The 13,732-nt window shown below is 45.8% G+C and overlaps 1 long non-coding RNA gene across 1 annotated transcript; it reads left to right on the top strand.

The window, feature by feature from the left end:
- The first annotated feature begins 1,412 nt into the window (after window positions 1-1,412).
- Window positions 1,413-6,405, top strand: LOC140701900 (uncharacterized). Its single transcript, XR_012080898.2, has 3 exons — window positions 1,413-4,890; window positions 6,017-6,166; window positions 6,303-6,405. It is a non-coding gene; the product is annotated as an uncharacterized LOC140701900 (long non-coding RNA).
- Window positions 6,406-13,732: the final 7,327 nt, after the last annotated feature.

Raw genomic sequence — 13,732 nt, forward strand, 5'->3', positions numbered from 1 at the left:
TTATATATACAGTGGTGCCCCGCATAGCGAGGTTAATCTGTTCCAGATTAACCATCACTATTCGGAAACATCGCTAAACAGAGTAGAAAAACCCATTGGAACGCATTAAACTTCGTTTAATGCATTCCAATGGGCCCCAAACTCACCGTTCAGCGATGTTCCTCCATAGCGCAGGCATTTTCGCGCCCTCGGTAAGTGAGGGCAGGGCGCGAAAATGCTGCGCGCTGTCATTTTGGGTCTTCCGGTGGCCATTTTGGAACCACCGAACAGCTGTTCCCCCGACATCGCAATGCGAAGATCGGTAAGCGAAACGCTTACCGATCGTCGCAAAGCGATTTTTGCCCATTGGAACCATCGGTATACGATCGCATTAGTGATCCCAAAAAATGGATCGCTATGCGAATTCGTTGTTAAACGGTGTGCTCGTTATGCGAGGCACCACTGTATATATATAAAATCATTTTCCATGTTACCGACAGGTTCTGCGATCCTGATTTCCAAGCACAAGATTCCAAAGAAACTCCACCAAAGGGCGTAGTCAAGCCATTGAACTGTCTACCCGGTTATTACTGCCTCTCAGGGACTAAATTTGCAAAGCAGTTTCCCTGCCCTGATGGCACCTTCAGCAACCAAACCGGCCTGAGCAGCTCTCAAGAATGCAGGCCCTGTCCTGAAGGGAAATTTTGTGCAAATCCAGGTAAAGAAATGAACCAACAAGCAGAAACAGATCTGAGATGCAGCCCTAAGCATGCCTGTTTGGAAGTCAATGCTGGAAAAATTGTTTGTCATCAGCATCGAATTAAACCCAGACCAGGAGATTTTTTTTATTTTTATTTGTTTTGCATCTCTAAGATTCTGGGATCAGTCCCTGGCATCTCCAAAGGATCATTAGGAAGGGGGCTGGGAAGTGTGATGGCTTGGTCATGACGATCTGCCTGAGTCATGTATCTGGATCACTGAACAGGTTTCAGTTTCTAATGAGGGACTGTCTGTAATGTGTATCATGGCCCTACAAGTGTACTGACTCTATAACCCATTCCAGCTCCAAAGTACTGCCAAGTGCCAGGCTTCCTGTTTTAAGGTCTCCCTCTCTCTTTCTCTCTCTCAACACTTCCTCGTAGAGGGGGTGGCACCCAGGGATGGGGACTCAAGTCACAGGACTCACTGACAAATCAGACTTAAGTCACATCAGTGACTCAACTCAGACTTGATTTGGCTTGTTGGTTGGTTTGTTTGCATACTCGACTTGCAACTCAGAACCCACCTACCCCTCCTTTTGTTCTAGGGGGAAAAACTTGGTTTTAATAGCAACTCAGGACTTGGTACAAAAGACTTGGGACTTGGGACTTGGGACTTGGGACTTGGGCTTGGGACTTGGGACTTAAGACTTGGACTTGGGACTTAAGACTTGGACTTGGGACTTGGGACTTAAGACTTGGACTTGGGACTTGGACCCAAAGACTTGCCAGCATCTCTGATGGCAGCACATTGACAAACTTTCCAGCAGCACCAATTTTCAGTAGATCTTGGCATGCCATAGCCTGCCTAGCCATGTAGTGTTTAGAGCTCTTAAACTACATACAATAAGGTGTGTCTGTATACATGTACATAGATGATAAATACCAGGCTCTCTGTTCTGTAGGTCTTGTGATGCCTAGTGGCCCTTGTTTGCCTGGATACTACTGCATCCTGAAGGCACATGTACCTAACCCTGCTGGTGATGAAACAGGAGCCTTGTGCCCCGCTGGGCATTACTGCCCCTTGGGGAGCAGCATCCCAACGCCATGCCCTAGTGGGACTCTGCTGCCCCAGCTTGGAAAGATCTCCAGTGATGCCTGCTTGCCATGTCCTGGGGGAAGTTTCTGCCAAGGAGAAGGTCTGGCCAATGTTTCGGGTGAGTTCTACCTCCTTCTTTCCTGGTGTGTTTGTCTCTCTGTGAGTGTAATCTCCAAACTGTCTTTAATAAAATTATATTAAGATACTAAAACTAGCCCCCCCCAGCACTAGTTGGGTCACATCCAGAATACTGCATCCCAGTTCTTGACAACCACATTTTAAGGGAGGTTCTCACAAACTGGAACAAGTTCAGAAGAAGGCAACAAAGATGATCAGATGATGGGAAAGCGAGCCGTAGGAGGGCAGACTGAAAGAACTGGTCGAGACTGAGATAGGATAGCTCTGTTCAAGTACTTGAAAGGCTGTCATACACAGGAGGGGCAGGATCGGTTCTCGATCACCCCAGAGTGCAGGAACGTAACAATGAGCTCAAGGTATGGGAAGCCAGATAGAGGCTGAATATCAGGGGAAAAAATCTTAACTGTTAGAGCAGTACGACAATGGAACCAGTGACATCAGGGGATGATGAGCACTCCAACACTGGAGGCATTCAAGAGAAAATCGGACAACCCTCTGTCAGATCTGCTTTGATTTGGATTTCTGCCTTGAGTGTGTGTGGGGTGGGGGTAGGGAACCGATGGCCTTATAGGCCCCTTCCAACTCAATGACTCTACAGTTCTATACCTTCCTTGGGAAACAATTGTCTTATACTAATCAAGCAGCCTCTTGTTTCTGCCCCCCCCCCCGAAAATAATTATCTATGATATATGCAATCTGCGTAGGGATTTTCCTGATAGTTTTTGACAGCTTACTCAATAAAGTGAAAATCTCAGTACGCTTTTCTGCCTGGCGTTATGTGAAAGAGGTCCAAATTGCTCTCCTGAGAAATAGTCTTAAAAATCATTGAGACATATTTTCTTCCTTTGTTTGCACAAAAATCTCTGAACATCAAGATCTGTTTGATTTGAGCTTTTTGATGGGATGGAGGGAGTATGCCAAACTCTTCTTGAATATTTTGGGCCTCCACTGAGCAGAGGCAGCATTAGGGATGTGAGCTAATTTTATTCCTTCCATATTTTCAAAGGAGCCGTTCTCATGCATCCTTCCCAAACCAAAAATGTAAACTGGGACACAGTTTGTCCTCTAGATATGGGGCATCTCTCCAGATTGCGCAGTCTAGTTTTGGGTTCAAAAAGTTGATATCTATATTAGGAAAAGTATGCAAGAAGGTGCACATTGAGAGAGGGAAATTAAGCAAAACTGGACATGAAATGTATCTTTTGTGCATTTTTAAAAAATTAATAGACTGATATTGAAATTGGAAGTATTTAGTACTGAATAAATGCAGGCTGGAAAAAGACATGTTTGCCCATCTCTTGGTTCAGTTCAATAATCTCTTTAGAACGCTACCAATGCTGTGAAGTAGTAATAAAGAGAATGTTGTCTTAGAGCAAACTAAGTTATCTTTCTCTCACCATTGAGTTATCATCATAACCATGCTCCCCCTTCCACAAACAGGCGTGTTTTAGTTTTAGCAAACTAGATGATATGGCTGGCAGGGTTTTGTTTTGTTTTTTCCTGCAGTGTTCGAATAAGTGTGAAGGACATTTGTTTGCCGTAGCATTTGATTTTCCTCACATCTGTACCTTGCATTTAGCGTGCTTTGGTTTGTGATGTGTCTTTGAGAGGTAAACCGGAACCCAATCTGATAGCTGAGCCACTTGGGTTGATTCTTTGCAATTGACATTCTCCTTGATGTCTGGTTTGGCCATATGTCAAAGAATATGCCCGTGCAAGGATGCCTCAGCATCTCTCATTTTAGATGCTCAGATGCGTCAAGGTTCTCTGGTGACCTGCCATTTCTTTCTGAAACCTTCTACTTTTGCAGGACTATGTCATGCTGGGTACTACTGTGAAACGGCATCCTCTCGCCCTGACCAGAAGCTCTGCCCCCCAGGGTTCTACTGCCCCAAAGGCACAGGGCTTCCAGTTCCATGTGTGTCAGGAACCATCAATCCCCACTATGGGGAGTGGAATGCCTCTGGCTGCAAACTCTGTCCGGCTGGGCATTTCTGCAGTGGTATGTCCCTTTGTGGGTATCTTTTCTTTTCTAGAGTGGGAGAAATTTGGTTGATTCTTTGGTCTGCTTCTGCTCAGACACCCTTGCAAAAAAAAGGTGGGTGAAAATGGTCTTCCTTCTGCAGGCTTCAGTGGAAGAATTGATGGAAAATAAAGCTGTGTCCTGGATTTGGGGAAATGGCAAATTCTAAACAGAATCAGCAAGCTTCTGGTCAATGTGTGGATAGAAGCAGAAGGCCAGATCCAGTTCCCAGCCAAAACAGGAAGCAGCTTCACACCTTGATTTCCATCTGAAGCCCAAGCTGTATTGAACAGGACACACATAACACTGTAGTAATTTCATAGTTTCCCTTTATTAAACAAAAGACTGGTGCACAAAGGGTTAAAAATAACTGGAGTGCTTCCCGATTTCATGTACAGTATATCAATGCAAAAATAAAAATGTTCTGTTCTGTTTTGTTCTCTAGTGCAAATCAATACAAATTTACAAATCAAGCAAGGTCCAGGGCACTAGTTAAAGTAGGTGGGCACAAATTGCTCTGGTCCCAATCCGGATACTTCTCGAAACTCCCCAATAGGTTTAGGGGACATCCCTAATTCAACCTGGAACGATTTGGAATTGTTTGTCAAGTGGCGGTGGTTTTGTACTGTTGCAGACTACTTCGCGACTTTTTTAACTGCACTGAAATATTTGTAAAAAATTGAACCAATAAAAGGAAATGAACCTTTTTGCAATTGCTATAATTCTAGGACCAGGAAGGATTGTTCCAGAAGGGAAATGTTCCCTGGGTTATTACTGTCCGCCAGGGCAGATGTCTGCCACACCTGCCTCCCTGAGGTGTCCACGTGGCTTTTACTGCCTTGAAGGATCCGTGGCTCCAGTGGCTTGCCAGAAGGGAAGCTACCAACTGGAAGAAGGGAAAGGATCGTGTGAACTTTGTCCAGTGGGATTCTTTTGCGAGCCTTTCAATGAAAGTAAGAAGTTGGCAGGATTGCACACGTGTCGTTCATTACTATTTGAGGGTTAGGAAGAGTCCTGGCTAAATTTCTCATCACTTTAGGCCATCTTGACTCAATGATACCTCCTGAAAACAGGTTTTTTTTAGTCCCACAAGGTTCATCTGCTCCAGAAAAGATTGAGAGAAAGAATGCTACTTTGTTAGGATCCGTGTAATTTGTACACCTTATCTCTGTGCAAAACCAGCATCCTTTCCGTTTGAGGAGTAAAGAATGTGCACACACGCACAAACACGTGAACACATGTACATGCACACACACAGCAAACATAGTGACTGGCTGGCCAAAATCCTGTTGAGTAAATTACATCTGCAAGCGGATGATGCCATTACCAGTAGTAGGAGATTGCCACTAATTAAAGAGTTACTGTTTAGATCCTTACAGATCACTTGACCTCACCCACAACCAGTCTCATTCCACAACTCCTGAGATCAGAGCACTAACTCTTTAATGACTGGCAATCTCCTTCTGCTGGTGACATTGTCACCCTTATGCAGGTGTAATTTACTCAACAGGATTTGGGCTATTGATTGTTTACAAAGACGCAAATAATATTTTCTGTTTGTCTATTCTTTAACCATTAATAAAGCCATTATAGCTTTATGACAGTTTATGACATTGTCTTTAAACCCTTGTGTGTGTTAAACCACGGTGCATGCAACATTCCTTGATTTATGAGAGAAAAACATTATTTATTCTCTTCTCTTGGTGAGAATGCCACCAAGTGGAGTAATTTTGCAGTTTCTTTTTCACACACAAAGATGAGACTAGCAAGAATTCCCATCCCTGATTAGGAACCACTTACTGTCTGCCTATGCTTTTCTCCAGAGATGAATCCCTGTTGCCAAAGGCATTCATGGCTCAATTCACAAGGGAACTATACCAGTCACAACAAAAAGTCAAGGAAAGGGCATTCCGTGCAGTGGGGGTATCTAAGGAGTTATGTTTTATATGAATTATCAGAGAGACGTTTGTAAAAGCATGTTGGAAATTAGTCGACGCACTTGTGAAAAAGTGAAAGAAGAACTTCCAATTTGCAAAAATAAAAATGGTTGAAGTTTCTGCATTCCTCTTTTTCCCCCAGGTGTTGCAATATCAGTTCCTAGCCCATGTATCCCTGGGCATTTTTGCCCCCTGGGAACCACATCTGACACAGAACACCCATGCCCCAAGGGAACATATGGACCGAAAGCTGGTGCTACTCAGGAATCTGACTGTGAACCTTGTCCAGCAGGTACAGTAAGTGGCTTGGAAAATGTGCAGCCAATCTGAAAACAAAGCCAATAGAGAGTGAGGGGAGGAATGGAATGTAGGTTTGCCCCAGCTCTGCTACCCTCGCACCCTGCATTCATTCATTCCCTCTCATTTAGGGAGGTATTGCTCATCTCCCGGACAGTCCCAACCAACAGGTCTTTGCTATCAAGGCTACTATTGCACCAAAGGAGCAGTGAACCCAACACCCATCAGACAAAGGGTGAGTCGCAACAGGAAGAAGTAGATTCCGTTCCCTCCTTGTCAATAAATCCTTTGATTTGGATCCCTGCACTTCGCAAGGGGTTGGATGTCATGACCCTACAGGCCCTTCCCGACTCAGTGATTCTACAATTCTACAATTGCCCTTGTCTAGCTGGAAATATAACAAATATTCACAGTTCTTCATGTCCAAAAATACAAGAGAGATGAAAGACAAAGGTTGTTTTTAATCTTTATTGATTGCCTTTTCTTGCCTCCAGGGCTTCCAAAATGGATCAAAAGCATCCTTTAAAAACAGAATTAGAACAATTTTTGAAATTGGAAGGCTGGAACCTCAAGAGGACTAGACTGACCTGACTTCCTGCAGAAAGAGTTTCATAATCAAGGGGTTGCTGCAGGAAAAACAAACCCTTGTCTTGCTTACCCACTAACCTTGGTTTCTTGTGATCATGGGATAAGCAACAGGACCTCCACTGTGGAGTTCAGCTTTCTGGACAAGCTTAGCTGGGAGGACCGAGTCTCTTCAGAGATTCCCCCCAACCATCAGAAATATGGACTCAACACCATAAAATATGGTCCTTGTTGTTATTATTTATTTATTTTTGCAGTGGTGCCTCACTTTACAATTGCCCCGCATTACGACGAATCCACTTAATGATGATCTTTTTGCGATCACAATTGTGATCGCAAAATGATGTTTCCTGTGGGGGAATTTCGCTTTGCGATGATCGATTCCCTGCTTCTGGAACTGATTCTTCGCAAAACGACGTTTTTCTAACAGCTGATCAGCTGTTTCAAAATGGCCGCCAGGTAATTAAAATGGCTCCCCACTGTGTTTAGGGACTGATTCCTCGCTATACAGGCAACGAAAATGGCTGCTGTATGATCTTCGCTGGACAGTGAGTTTTTACCCCATTGGAACACATTGAATGGTTTCAATGCGTTTCTTTTTTTAAAAATTCCACTTTACGATGTTTTCACTTAACGGCGATTTTCCTGGAACAGATTATCGTCGTTAAGTGAGGCACCACTGTATTTACTTAACTTATATGCCGCCCACTCTACCCAAAGGCCTCTGGGCAGTCATCAACACCATTCTTTCTTGTGAATTTTATTGCCTCTTCTTCCTGACACAGGTGGATTCTGCCAGTTTCCTTCTCGCTGGGAATGGCATCTGTCCCTCTGGGCATTTTTGCCCCAATGGGACTGGCTACCCCATCCCGTGCCCGCCTGGCTCTTTCTCCACCGCATTGGGTCTGAAGGCAGAAGAAGAGTGTCGCCCTTGCCCCGCAGGATTCTACTGCAGCCAACCAGGGATTTCTGATCTTTCTCAGATGGCCCCGTGCAACGAAGGGTAAGGGGCACCAAGCATTGGTTGTTTCCCACAACAGAATGACAAGTTGAGGAAGGTGGGCTGTGCTCAAGAGTGGCAGCCTCATGCCATCCAAAAATAAAGAGGGTGACATTGAGATGATAGGTGGGAATTAGATTAAAGCAGGGATAAGCCACTTTGCTAAGTTCAAGGGCAGAGCTCAGAAATTGTGTGTTGATGTAATGTATTAATGCTAACCTTGTTTCACACTGAGCGGGAGGGAGGGGCGATGGATGCAAAGTTTTAAGAGCAATGATTTTAATACTAACCCATTATTTTAAAAATGCAGCCCTCTGAAAGCTAGATGTGTTCCTCCCATCTCTTGCAAAAGCGGAGCTTGTGGCATTCATAATAATAACAGTAATCATGTGCGATCACTTATAGTAACCCTTTTCAGGGTTTTTAACAGTAATGCATTAAATTATCACATTACTTCCAAGCTCTGTTTGTGGGGCATTTCCCGTCAGACCTTCCTGGGCTTCACCTGTATCCCCGAGACTCCCCTCAACTTATCTCTCCCCCTTTAAAAAAAGCCAATCCCATTAACATGAAAAAGCCAAGTTGGATCCCCAAAAGCCACTGGGGAGAAGCAATCAGCCATGGTGTTTCCAATAGTTTCTGATTTCCAAGGGCCCTTTCTTCTCCTCTGCTATTGTTGAGTGAAGCAGGAGAACCTATCAGGCATACAAGGCAGTGGTCCCCAACCTTGGGCCTCCAGATGTTCTTGGACTACAACTCCCAGAGCCCTTCACCACCACTTCTGCTGGCCAGGATTTCTGGGAGTTGAAGTCCAAGAACATCTGGAGGGCCAAGGTTGGGGACCATTGATTCAAGGCATTTCTCCACCATCCAAGGCATCTGTACGCAAAGCAAGGTCTCAGAGTCTTCTCAAGGAATGTTCAAGGTTAGTTGACAGTGTTTGGCCCTTCCCTCCAAGTAGACCCCATGGATGAACGAACCCTCCCAGATTCCTCTTCTGATCTTTATTGCAGGTACGTCTGCCTGGAGGGCAACGCTGCTCCCTGCCCCAGTGACGGGATTCATGGGTACCGATGCCCAAGGGGCTTCCGCTGTCCAGAGGGCACCAGCTTGGAGGTTCCATGTGAACCGGGCATGTTCAGTCCCACAGATGGGGCCAGCACTTGTCTCCCTTGTCCAGCAGGTACAGTGTGCAGACAGGCAGCCACTGTGGAGCCACGCGGCTGCCCTCGAGGTAAGGTATCCAGAGTGGACGTGGGGTTGGTTTCAGGCCAGCTGGAATGCTTGCCTACAAGTTCCAGTCAAAAGATTGTATTTAACTTACGGAGTGCAAAGAATACTGGCATGGAGGGGGTGCAAAAGAGATGGCTTTGCCCACTTTCTCATGTGGGGCCTCCACAATCCTATGTTAACGTTCCATCCAGATTAGTAGTGAGAATCCTGTACCCACTCCTGAGATCATCAGAACTTTGCATGTTTTAAGCGAGAGCAGTAAGAACACAAGCACCAACAAAGCGAACACAGCTTCAGGAAGTGTGTAAGTGAGTTCTGCAAATCCCCATTTCCTGGGAACGAGAGCCTCTCATTAGCACAACAGTCAGCTATGTGTTCTCTGCAACCCTCAAGGTCAGTGAGGTCGTCCTGCTAATTAATGCTGCAGCTGCATTCTCATGAGACCAATGTTTTCTATTCCACTGCATAATTGGTTGAGGTCCAAAAAGGTGTCCTATTATTATTATTATTATTTTCCTATCGCATTCCTTATGTTTCTGAATTTGTCTTGAATGATAACTTTGGCCATGGTTCCTATTTTGTTAAAGACCCAGACTTTCAAATGTTCTGAATAGTCTCTCTCTCAGCCATTTCCAGTTGTTCTCTCTATCTGTCTGCACCGCAATAAACTGTCTCCTTTGTAATGTGGTGGTTATCCCATCTGCGGTGGAGGGTGGCACCCAATGGAGATAAAAGCTCACCTTTTGGACTGCTTGTGGTGTGGTCCGGTGCAAGTTATCTTTCTGTGATCACACACATAGGAGATCTCAAAGTAGCCTGGCCCTCCTCCATGCCCTTCCTGGACCTTTTTGGTCCAGCAGCAGGGCTATTGGGGGGGGGGGGGTTTGGAGTGATTCCAGTGCAGGCGGAAGTGTCACTTGAATGGAGATTCCTCCCCGAGAAACAACCCTTTCCAGCTTGATCCAACATGATCCTGTCACCCCGTCTTGATAGCACCAAAAGTCCTTTTAGCTTGCTGGCTTCCTGACGGCCCTTTGTTTGCTGAGTAAAACTTTCTGCACAGAGATTCATGGAAACCTAGGGAAGCAATGGCCCTTTGTCTTCCCTGGCTCTCAGGAGTGTATTCTTAAGATCTGGGTCCGCTGACCCAAACCAAGTAGATAGAAGGAAGGGTGACAGCATGACAATCTTAAGGAATGAGGACAAACCTACCTCCAGGTTTGTTGTTGAAGACCCGTTTGCTGTGTTTTGGGGAACTGAGAACCTGGAGCAGTCGCTGACTTCGCCAGATCCCTGTATTGCCCCCTTTTCCTGCTCTGTATGCTTGCAACTGGTTCCTAAGGCACTCATGCTTTGGCAGGTTTCTACTGCCCGCTCCAGACGGCCACCCCCTTGCCATGTCCGGTGGGCACTCTGAACACCCTCGAGGGAGCTCTGTCCTTCCACGCTTGCAAGCCATGCCCTGTGGGGAGGTACTGCCGTCGGGATGCAAACTGGGAACCTGATGGTAAGGAATGCTGGGCAACCTGATTCTGAGGTAGAATGAATGGGGTCACTGTTTTCTAGCCTGAAGCCTTTTACAAATATATGAATATTTGCTCTATCTTTCTACTGGAAACAGATTCTGGGACTGTTTGGTTGTTGTGGTTTCAGCTATTGTGGAACTTAATGTTGTGATTTTATAAGTTGTCCCAGAGTAGTGGCCTAGCCACTAGATAGGTGGGGTGGGGTGCGTGGGTGGGTGGATTGGTTGGTTGGTTGGTTGGTTGGTTGGTTGGTTGGTTGGTCGGTCGGTCGGTCGGTCGGTCAGTCAGTCGGTCAGTTGATCTATCGGTCAGTCAGTCTGTAGACTGAATGGTCAAACCAGAACTTAGAAAAGTGTTTTTGGCTTTTGGATTTTTTTGTACAAGAACTGGACTTTGTTTATGTGACCACATCCCCTAAGGATCTGCTTGGTTTCCATTTGGTAGGTCTCTGCTCTCCTGGCTATTACTGCGCAGGAGGAGCTTCTGCTGCTGTCCCACAAAGTACACCGGATTTCCCCCTCAATGGTCCCTGCCCGCAGGGCCACTACTGTCCAGAAGGCACCTTGTCCCCTGTTGCCTGCCCAATTGGCACACTGAACAATGCAACAGGTGAGTGCAGCCTGATTTGGTCCATTGGACTCCACTTTCAGATCCTGTTGGCTGTCCCAGTTTCCTTTTTCTGGGTATAGGAAGCAAGTTTGCTATTTACTCTGAAAGGTTTGTGTCAGATCACTGCTCCCTTCAGTAGTAGATAGCAGGGATGGGCCAAGATATTTTACTGCTTGAGATGGATGGACAGTGTGGTGTGGTGGCTAACAAATTGGACTGGAATGTAGGAGTTCCAGGTTCACGAACCTCCTGGGCCATGACACTCAATGGACAGCCTCTGGAGAGTCACACATTGTCACCAGAGCTACCTCATAGATGGCACAATTTGTGTCCTGCTGGGGAAAATAGTAGTGATGGAAGCCATTTTAATTGTGAAAACATGCAGAGGAAGATCCTCACCACAGAATAAATTGAACAGTTAAGTCCCACCTGGTTTCAACCCACCGAGTGAATGGGATTTACAAAAATGGTGACTTATACTATTCAGCAGTTGGTTTGACAAGTCTTTTCTAGTTAGCAGTGGTATGTATGTATGTATGCATGTACTGTAGGTATGCGTATACGTATATATGCATTTTGTGCCACTTCTGCGGCACCTTTGTTCCCACTGAGGGACACAAGACAACTCACACATGCAGTCTGTGGATTTAGGTCTGTGTCTGATCCAGGTTCGCCCACAATGGCAACAAAGAGCATATTTTAATTTTTCTCTCAGTTTTAAAATGTAGGAAATCCTTTGCTTGTGGCTCCTGAGTGTCAGCTCTAGTTGATGGAGATCTCCCTTGCTTGGGGATTGGTGGGCAGTTAGTTGCTTTATGCAGAATTGACCTCCGCCAGCTTCTCTTGTCCTACAGGAGGTTCCTCTCCGGACTGCTGTTTACCTTGTTCTCCAGGATTCTTCTGTGCTAGCATGGGCTTGAGTTCACCTACTGGACCGTGCACCGCTGGCTTCTACTGTCCAGGAAACTTCAGCTCTTTCAGCCCTACTGCTTTCCTCTGTCCAGAGGTTTGTTCCATTAGCTATCACCCCATGCTCCTTCTCCATGCTCCTTCTCCATATTCAAATCAAGATAGCCATTTACGCACTAACTCAGAAGGCTAATTGCAGTGGATACCTGCCCCCTTGGTGCTTGGAGCTAGACAAAATAACAAGAGCTTGGAAAAAGTTAGTCTCTTTTTTTGGACTAAGATGCTCAGTATCCTTCAGGACTGCTGAACCCCACCCAACTCTGTAGACGACCTGAGGTTGCACACCAGAATGTTGACACAACCATTATTTTCTTCTTTTTTTGGAAAATGCAAAACTGATAAAAAACTTAGCAATGTCAAGCTTAGATGAAAGGAGCATAAGAATGTAAGAAATGTCCCTTCTGGATTAAGCCAGCTCGGGCAGCATCCTGCTTCCAATAGCCAGCCTAATGCATCAGGGAAGCTCACAAGAAGCTGAAAGCAATATGTACTTAGTCCCCCTACTCTGTATATTTGTAGTCATAAATCCCAACCACTAAGAGACTTTGAGAATCTGGGTTTGGAGAAAGCTCTTTCTGGTAACATCACTCCCAGAATCTCTCCCATCAGCATGGCTAGTATCCACTCTGCTAATTTTTCCTGGGTGTTGCTTCTGTCTCACCTAAATAGATCCGTTCTCTCTTTGATTCTCAGGGGCACTTCTGCCCATCGGGAGCCGCCTATCCATCCCCATGCCCCACCGGTCAATACCAACCAAACCGGGGGGCAGAGCAGTGTCTCCCCTGCCAAGCGGGCTTCTTCTGCCATGAGGCTTTCGCCGGAAACCCGAAGCCCTGCCCGCCACGCTCGTATTGTCCTGCAGGTACAGAGATGTGGGGAAACATTTAACAAAAGCACTAGAACTCGCCAGCAGGAATTGTGTGGCCTGTTCCACTGGTCTACAGGTTTAACTGCAGATGGCAATCTTCCCTTGATTAAGCTTATGACTATGGGGAACGTGGTGGCACTGTGGGCTAAACCGCAGAAGCCTCTGCTGCAGGGTCAGAAGACCAGCAGTCATAAGATCGAATCCACGCGACGGAGTGAGCTCCCATTGCTTGTCCCAGCTCCCGCCAACCTAGCGGTTCGAAAGCATGCAAATGCAAGTAGATCAATAGGGACCACCTCGGTGGGAAGGTAACAGTGTTCTGTGTCTAAGTCACACTGGCTATGTGACCACGGAAGATTGTCTTTGGACAAAATGCTGGCTCTATGGCTTGGAAACGGGGATGAGCACCACCCCCTAGAGTCGAACACGACTGGACAAAAATTGTCAAGGGGAACCTTTACCTTTACCTTTACCTTGAAGACTATGAGGATTCCTGGCAGTAGCCAAAAGGTAAATCAAACTGAATCACACAATTAGAATTGCCGTAAGATCATCTTGACAGTGATATAGTTGGCTCATCTCCAATGTTGTGATGCTTGATTCATGTAGAGGCTAATGGAATAGAAAAAGCAAAGGTTTTCTTTCCCCAGAAATCCCTCTTCTTTTTTTTTTCAGTTGATAAAATCCACTTTAGTGTAATGGACTGTTGAATGTTCCTGCTAGCGCAACCCAGTTGGCTAAAGCAGTCAATCTTTTTCTCAGCAATGTTAA

Source organism: Pogona vitticeps, chromosome 8 (genome assembly GCF_051106095.1).
Source record: "Pogona vitticeps strain Pit_001003342236 chromosome 8, PviZW2.1, whole genome shotgun sequence".
Lineage (NCBI taxonomy): Eukaryota > Metazoa > Chordata > Lepidosauria > Squamata > Agamidae > Pogona > Pogona vitticeps.